Below are 8,738 nucleotides of genomic sequence, written 5' to 3' on the forward strand. Positions count from 1 at the left end.
TTAAAAAAGATAAGGGGTCAACATTTTTGTAGAGGTGTTGGAAACACCAAAACTTAGATTATGAATCCCAATCAATCTTAGGTAAAATAAAAATTCTTAGTAACAACTATATAGGTCATAATAAATCAAAGAACAATGTGCAGAAAGAAAGATTTCAAAATTATCTGGCAGTGGGTGGTCTTCAAAAAATTGATTGTGGAGTTCCACTTCCAATAACTAGAAATGTGGAAATTTTGACCAATCTTTTTCTGAGAACAATTAGAAAAGTTGGACAACATGAGTTCAAGTCCCGCGTCAGGCTCTGTGCTGACAGCTCAGAGCCTGGAGCCTGTTTCAGATTCTGTGTCCCCTCTCTCTGACCCTCCCCCATTCATGCTCTGTCTCTCTCTGTCTCAAAAATAAATAAACGTTAAAAAAATTTTTTTTCTTTAAAAAAAAAAAGAAAAGTTGGACAAAAAGAAAAATCTTGTTGCAAATCATTAAAAGGCAACAATCAATGAAAAATTATGGGACAAAAATACAGAATGAAAAAGAAACTCAGAGTGTTGACCCAGGCATTTGGAACTGCCTTATACTAAGAGGTTTTTTTCTAGAAAAACTGATACAGCTGAGAAACTGAGCAGAGCTTTCATCAAACTTGTTAGGACATAGGAAAAAATAGGTATGTATATCTACCAAAATATGGGAGTGGAGGGGAAACGGGGCCTGGAAACTTTACTGAGCTACAAACAAAGGGTAAGTGAATCAGATAGACCATCTCTTATAGAGACTAATGCTCAGTTTTGAATAATATTGATTTTTGCTTGATTTCAGGTAATCCAGGATTGTTGTTTCTGCTAGCTTCCTAACAGAAGCAATTATGAAACATCTGGGGAAACGATAATATTGTCCTAGATCTCAAGTTATCTTAATATCCATCACTCAACGATAAAAAACAGATATATGAAGAAACAAAATAAACAGATTTAAACCAAGAGAAACGATGAGAGTAAACTAGTTGTACTAGGAATCAGCATAATAGAGCTTTCGAAATAGAAAAAATAAAACAAAGAATAGTGAAAGTGATAATGGTAGAGAATCAACTATAGATTACAACTGTAAAATAAATCCCCACTGATATTGAGAATGCAATGCATAACAAGAAAACAAGGGTAAACACTGATAAAGGGATAATTTGTGAACTGGAATCCAGGTAAGAAAAAAAATAACAAGAATTAAGCAGAGAAAGACAAATGATCAAAATTATACTCTATATAGGCCTCCAGCTTATTCCATTCTGACCTCACATTTTTATTATTGCCATTTTCCTTGAGACAGTTTTTACGTAGAATAGAATGGGGGTGGGAAACTTGGTGTGGGGGGAGTACTCAGCTTGTCCAGCCAACCCCACTCTTGGATCCTGCCATTCCAAATCAATGATGTCATCCTCTCAGGAGAACTTTACATACTACCAGAACTTTACATAGTACATCCTGAATCCTCCATTAATTTTTGCCAAAATTCACTGAATTTTTCATCTATTCATCATTTTTGGTTAGGTATTTGGTATTATTTTATAGTTTCTATGCAAAAAATATAGCAATTTCTTTTCTTTGTTCTCTTTATTGATTTTAGTAGATTTTTGAGAACAGAGTGGAGCAGAAAGACTTAGCCTACCGTTCTTAAATGGAAGGCATTCTAAATTTTTCAAACTTATAGAAAATTACATGATAAATATAGTTATTTTTACAAGTGTGTGAGTTTATATTATTATTTCCTTAGAGAAATGGAACATCTGGGACACAGGGTATGACATTGTCAAACTGTCTTTCAGAAATTTGTACCAATTTTGATGTCCACAATCACATGTGAGTGTGCCTATCTTCCTACCTTTTACCAGTTATATTATCATTCTTTTTAATCTTTACATATCAGATAAAGGAAAATTATATACCATTGTTTTTAATTTTTAATCTCTTTATTAAAATTTTCATTTATTATTTTGAGAGAAAGAGAGTGAAAGGAGGTAGGGGAGGGACAGAGAGTGGGAGAGAGAGAATCCAAACCAGGCTCTGCACTGTCAGTACAGAACCTGATGTGGGACTCGATCCCACAAACGGTGAGATCATGACCTGAGCCAAAATCAAGAGTCAGATGCTCAACCAACTGAACCACTCAGGCACCCTCAGTTGTTTTAATTTTTAATATTTGATTCTAGTGGTAAATATTATTTAATTATTATATTACTAATTTGTAATTTGTGGGGTGAAGTTCTGATTGTGTGTTTCTCCCTCTTCTCTTTGGTCAGTTTCCATGGAAAACAGTCACTGTGATAGAAATTGTTTCACAGGAATTTCTTTTAGGGTGAATGTCAGGGTTCTCCAGAGAAGCAGAACCTGCATGAAATATAAAAAAATATATTTATATATGATATATACTTTAAAAACATTTTTTTTAATGTTTATTTATTTTTGAGAGAGAGAGTCAGAGTGTGAGTGGCAGAGGGACAGAGAGAGAGGGAGACACAGAATCCAAAGCACGCTCCAGGCTCTGAGCCATCAGCACAGAGCCCAATGCGGGGCTCGAACTCATGAACCGTGAGATAATGACTCGGGCCGAAGTCGGATGCTCAACCAACTGAGCCACCCAGGTGCCCTTGTATATGATATATATCTTTTATATGTTTATTATATATCATACATATTATTATTATATTATAAGGGATTAGCCTATATGATGATGGAGGCTGAGAAATTTCATGATCCGCCGTCTGCAAGCTACAGACCCCAGGAAAACTGGTAGTATCATTGTGAGACCAGAAGGGCTGATAGTATGTCCATGTCAAGGGTTGAAGACTAACAGTCTTCCCAAATAGTCAAGCAGAATTAGTAAAATTCTCCCTTCCTCCACTTTTTTGTTCTCTTCAGGCTCTTAATAGGACACATTGGGGAGGTCAATCTACTTTACTCAGTCCACTGATTCAAAAGCTAATCATATCTGGAAACACCCTCACAGATTCAAAAATAATGTTTAACCTGGGCACCTTGTGTCCCAGCCAAGTTGATACATAAAACTAACCAACTTGGAAGCAACACCAGTAAGGTGTTGTGAGGGTTACTTGGAAGCAACACCAGTAAGGGGACTGTAGGAAGTAGGTATGGGCCAAGAAATGGAATTGCCCATGGAAGTTGCCCTCATTGAGACAAAGGGGCCAGACCTTTGTATTCCCACATAAACTAGCTATTTGATGAGGGCTGTCCCAAGTAGGGAGCATGATCTTGGGGGAACACAGCATCCTTGACTGAGAAATTCCTGGAGAGGGCCTCAACTGTGAGCCAGCTTCAACCAAAGTCGAGAAACTGATGAAGTCCCTCTGTCCTCATAGAAAGATACAGACAATGTACCACAGCATCCACTACACCCAGTTCCCAAATTTTCCTTTGGTGAAACTGATCTCCTGGAATTTTAGACATGAGGTCTGTATGAAATTGACCTCAGATGACCTCTAGTTCCCAGGATGGATTGTAATTGGCCTAAACCTGTCAACAGAATCCCAACCTACTTCTTTGCTACCATATTTAGTTCAAGGATGGGCACATCAGTAAATACAATTACCTGACCATGATAGTTTATTTGAGGCTCCCAAAGTCACCACGGATGTTTGAATCAGAGCAAAGACCAAAACTGAGTTTCAATCAATCTCTCTCTCTCTCTCTCTCCATATAAATAAGGAAACATGTATCCCCTCTGTGCTGCTGGCAGCTGTTGTGTGGGGTTTTTTTCTTCCTGTTGTTTTTGACTGGGGAAACTAGGCATTGGATGCAGACACTAGGATACACAGGCTTTAGTTAGTTAGCAGTAGGGGATCTGGGGTCAGGATGAAGCTGACACCTCAGAAAGAAGCAAAGATGTGGAAAAAAGCAGGGTCTGTGGCACCATTGGACTACTGGATGAAAGCAATCCTGAAGACTCTCTCTGTGAAGACTATTTCTGCACATATGTGAGCTAAAAAGTTCTTACACTGTTGAAGTGAGTTTGAACTGTTTGGGGGTTTTTTGGTCACTTGTAAAGTAAAGGGTACTGAGACATCTGCCATGCAGACATCTATTCCTGTGTGTTGGTAGTATTTCTATTAAAGCGTGACCATTTCTTTCTGCATAAATAATTTTTTCAGCCTGTTCGTCTAAACGTCTATAGAGTCAAATATTTCATATTTTTCCTTTGTAGTGTTCTCTGCAGTGGTGTTATCCACGCTTCTTATATAATACCCTATCAGTAAAAGTATTTGAACTTAAACAGCTTACCACGCAGGTTGAACCGTCAAAGTAGACTCTGGCTAATCATGGCTATTACCCAAGATATAACAAAACTTTACATAGATTCAAAGGACACAGGAACTGGCACAGAGGTAGCATTTCTTTCTAGAAAAGCACAAATCCTTTAGACACAGTTTTCAAAAACATCCCTTTCTCCTGCATAGATAACAAACACATTCTGATTGAGGAGGTGAAACATCTTTCTTAAAGAAGCCATCTCAGGAGCGCCTGGGTGGCTCAGTTGGTTAGGTGTCCGACTTCGGCTCGGGTGATGATCTCGCGGTCCATGAGTTCGAGCCCCACGTCGGGCTCTGTGCTGACACCGCGGAGTCTGGAGCCTGCTTCAGATTCTGTGTCTCCCTCTCTCTCTGGCCCTCCCCTGTTCATGCTCTGTCTCTCTCTGTCTCAAAAATAAAATAAATGTTAAAAAAAATTAAAAAGAAGCCATTTCAGTTTTGTGGTTCCCCAGTTTTATACTCAGAGAGAAAATGTTTATGTTACTATATCCCATTCTCCAGCAGCCAAAGTACATACAGGTTGATTTATAATAAGCACTCTAGACAGACCAGGTATAGTATTTTTTTCAGATAGGCATTTTCCAGTATCTTTCCCCTAATAAACATCATCAATGGGTTTTATAATGAAGGCTGGCCAAATTGATCAATGTCTCTGAGTAGGTAAGGAGTTAGCTTGTTTTTTTTTTTAATGTTTATTTATTTTTGAGAGAGAGAGAGAGAGAGAGAGAGAGAAAGTGGGGCAGGGGCAGAGAACGAGAGGGAGACACAGAATCTGAAACAGGCCCCAGGCTCTAAGCTGTCAGCACAGAGCCTGACACGGGGCTTGAACTCTGACAGGCGAGATCATGATCTGAGCCAAAGTCAGAAGCTTAACTGACTGAGCCACCCAGGCGCCCCTAATATTTTCTGATATAATGTCTCTAAGATCTAAGTTTTGGATATATAATGTTAATGACTATTATAACTGAAAAGATACGCAGATCCAGTGGGATAGGTGATGAATTAATTGTGCTTACTAAATTAGGATATTCACTTTAAAATTCTCATTAACTAATTATGCACAGGTTCTTTTTATTAAATTTTTACCTTCCTCCTTGTCGATCAGTCCTTGCAAAATAATCAAAATGTAGTGTAATTTTACATTTTTAACAAGTGGTTTGGTTTCAATATTCACTGAAACCCCTCGTATGGAAGATTTGTAATTAGGTTAGAAAATTTTGTATCCAAGTTTTTAAAGTATGTAGATATGTGAGATTTATCAACACATATACGTCAATATCAGACACACACACACACACACACACATTCCACATTATGATGTAAATATTTCCATATATTTATTTTCAAAATCTTTTCTGCTTATCATGAATTTCTGTTGAAAGCTGTTACTTTCTCACTTTTTGATAAAAAATCACTTCCATGAAGAAACTGATTATGGTGTTTATTTTTTCTAGAATATATATCAATGAACCATTTCTTTTTACAAAAATCTGGAATGCTTGTCTTTTTAATAGAGAAAACCTATAGCCCAAGTTTAACAATTCTCTTTTCTTAAGTCCTTTGTCATGAGGTAACCAGGACAAGTGTTCGTTTGTTTGTTTGTTTGTTTGTTTTTATAGTCACTTCTCATCTCCTGTACTGAAAGAAGTATTCTATGATTTAGGAAAATACCATCAGTGGATCTGTTTAACAAGACACATAATACATTGTGTAGGCACATCCACACATCGTTATACGCGTAAATAAATAAATACATACATACATACATACATACCTGAGAGGACCACTGTCAGTCTCTCCATTTGTACCATGGAGCTTTCTCTATACCTTAAGCTGGTTAACAATAGATGTGTGCAGAGCACCCCCGAATTTGTGGCTTCTAGAAAACCAGTACAACTGTTAGTTGCTTTAGTTAGTATAAAATAAAGAGTTAGTCCCTACTGACCCTTGATTAGTTCACATACTGTGACTTTCAAATACTCAATGGATAAAGGCAGTTAGTCTATTGGTCAATTTTGCTTGCCCCAGAGGAAGAATGATTGCCACTCATTTTGGCTGTAACACAGGTCTCTGTTTCTACCATAGGAATAGGGAGGAGGGGTGTGTAGGGGCTTTCTGCCATCTATCTGCCTGTCCATGCAGTAGTTTCCAAGGCCCAGGCATGAGGACCATGGTTTCCTGATCTGATCCTTCTGCATAGTTAATACTTCCAGACTAGCAATTCCACGCGTCTTTCGCACTCATAGCAATCCTTACCTTCTAAAATGTTACGTTAATTGTGTATTGTCTGCCCCTACCCTCACCCCATCCACCTCAGCTACTCTACAAAGGCAGGCAATTTTCTCTGAATGTTTACCTAAAACAATGCCTGCCCCAGAATACGCCCTCAAATATTTTCATACATTAATAACCTTACTTTTTAGTACAATTGTGATGTAACTCTATAAGTCTTCCTGTGTTTTCAGAGGCATTTCAATGGATAACTCCATCAGGCAAAGCTAGCTGGCCACCATGACTTGGAGGTCAAGTGTCAAGTGTACTGTTTTAGGAGTTAATCATGTGGACTTTATCCAATACATATCAATTTTAAGAAATATATAGATACCTAAAAGCCCGGGGCTTTTTTTTTTTTTTTTTTGGTAACGTCAGAGAAGACAATTGAAGTCACTAAATTTGCATTAAGAGCAGCAACTTTTCCTGAAACAATAGCTGCCCTAGGGCAAGGGCAAAACTTCAGCCATGCTTGTTTGACAGGGATGAAAAACCTGATTGGCCACAGACGATGCTCTACATATATAATCCAATGAAATTGGTTTTAGTCAGTAATATTAATGGCATTCCTTCTTTGGGTTTCTTCCAATTCTTTTCAGTTGTAAAGTTTTGCCTCTTATGATGGTTCTAAGTGCCAGTCAAAAAGCTTCTTTCCAAAGCTGCTGGCTGAGAAGATACTTGAACCAGAATTGCTATTAATAAGTTTTCTAAACAGTGATTTAGCGTCACTCCTCTAATAAATCATATTAAATCATGGAAGAAATACACAGTTGTGCCTGGTATACTTTCCTCTTGATGAATTTGCTTCTTCCTAACAATAGCACTTGAATTGCTAAGATGGTAAGAGATGTATTCCTGGAATTTCTCCTCCTGACGTTCCATTTTTTGGGTCTTGTTATACACAAGGAGAGCAAAACCAGTTCAGTAAAATGCGTTGTAGTAGTTGAAACCCAGGGGTTCTCATTGTTATGCCACAGGTTCAAATTCAGAGTATCATTTGCTGTTACATACGTGCTATTATCTGAGCTAAATATCACTTACTACATGAAGAACAATATCTGGGTCTGTCATTTTGCAACAACAGTTCTGACTCTCTAATGTGGCCTACGAATGGGTGTCCTACAATTCGATCCTATTCTGACACTAGCTACCCAATGTTAGCATCAGACTTCATAAGTTTAAGAGCTCAGTCCTACAAGACTGTCCTCACTTCAGGGACACCTGGCTGGCTCGGTCAGTCAAGCCTCCAACTTGGCTCAGGTCATGATCTCGGGGTTCGTGGGTTGACCCCATGTCGGGCTTTGTGCTGACAGCTCAAACCCTGGAGACTATTTTGGATTCTGTGTCTCCCTCTCTCTCTCCCCCTCCTCCTCTGGTGCTCTGTCTTTGTCTCCCTCTCAAAAATAAACATTAAAAAAAAAAAAAAAAAAGACTGCCCTCACTGAATTCCTGGGTCCACAGCTAACTGCCCTACTGTATCCAGCTTGGCTAAAAATCAGGGGTTCCCACAATCTACTCCCTTCAGGTTCAATAATCACTAGAATGACTCATGGAACTTAGGCAATCACTGCACTTAGTATTACGTTTATTACAAAGGATACAACTCAGGCACAGCCAAATGGATGAGGTGCAAAAGGCAAGGTAAGAGGAGGAAGGGGCAGAGCTATCATGTCTTCTCCAAGAGCGCCATCCTCCCAGTACATCAATGCATTCACCCACCCCAGACTCCTGGAATCTTGCTGTTCATGAGTGTTTTATCGTTTTGTTACAGCAAATACTCGCCCACAAAGAGACAAGCCACATGCACTCGGGGAATCAGGAAAAGACTGTTTATTGTGCACCGGTGCCGGCCCAGCAGAGTCACCTCCAAATGCTGAGCCTCAAACCTTGGCATTGGCCTCCTTTTATGGTTGGGATGGTAAGGGGTTGAGAGACAAAAGAAAAAGGGGAGGGGGCACTTATCAGTGGTGCTATACAGGCAGTTGCTGGACGCAGGAGGCAAACAAGATTACAGAAGCCAAAAGCATGCCAGGGGAGTATCCAGCCTCGGACATCTGGCTGGCCCCTTTTATATTGTTTTTACTAGCTTTTCTTGCCATTTCCCCCTCTTGATTCTCAAGCTGCTGTAGCAGACTTAGAGAAAATCAGTTTGTGG

This window comes from Prionailurus viverrinus, chromosome A3 (assembly GCF_022837055.1).
Source record: "Prionailurus viverrinus isolate Anna chromosome A3, UM_Priviv_1.0, whole genome shotgun sequence".
NCBI lineage: Eukaryota > Metazoa > Chordata > Mammalia > Carnivora > Felidae > Prionailurus > Prionailurus viverrinus.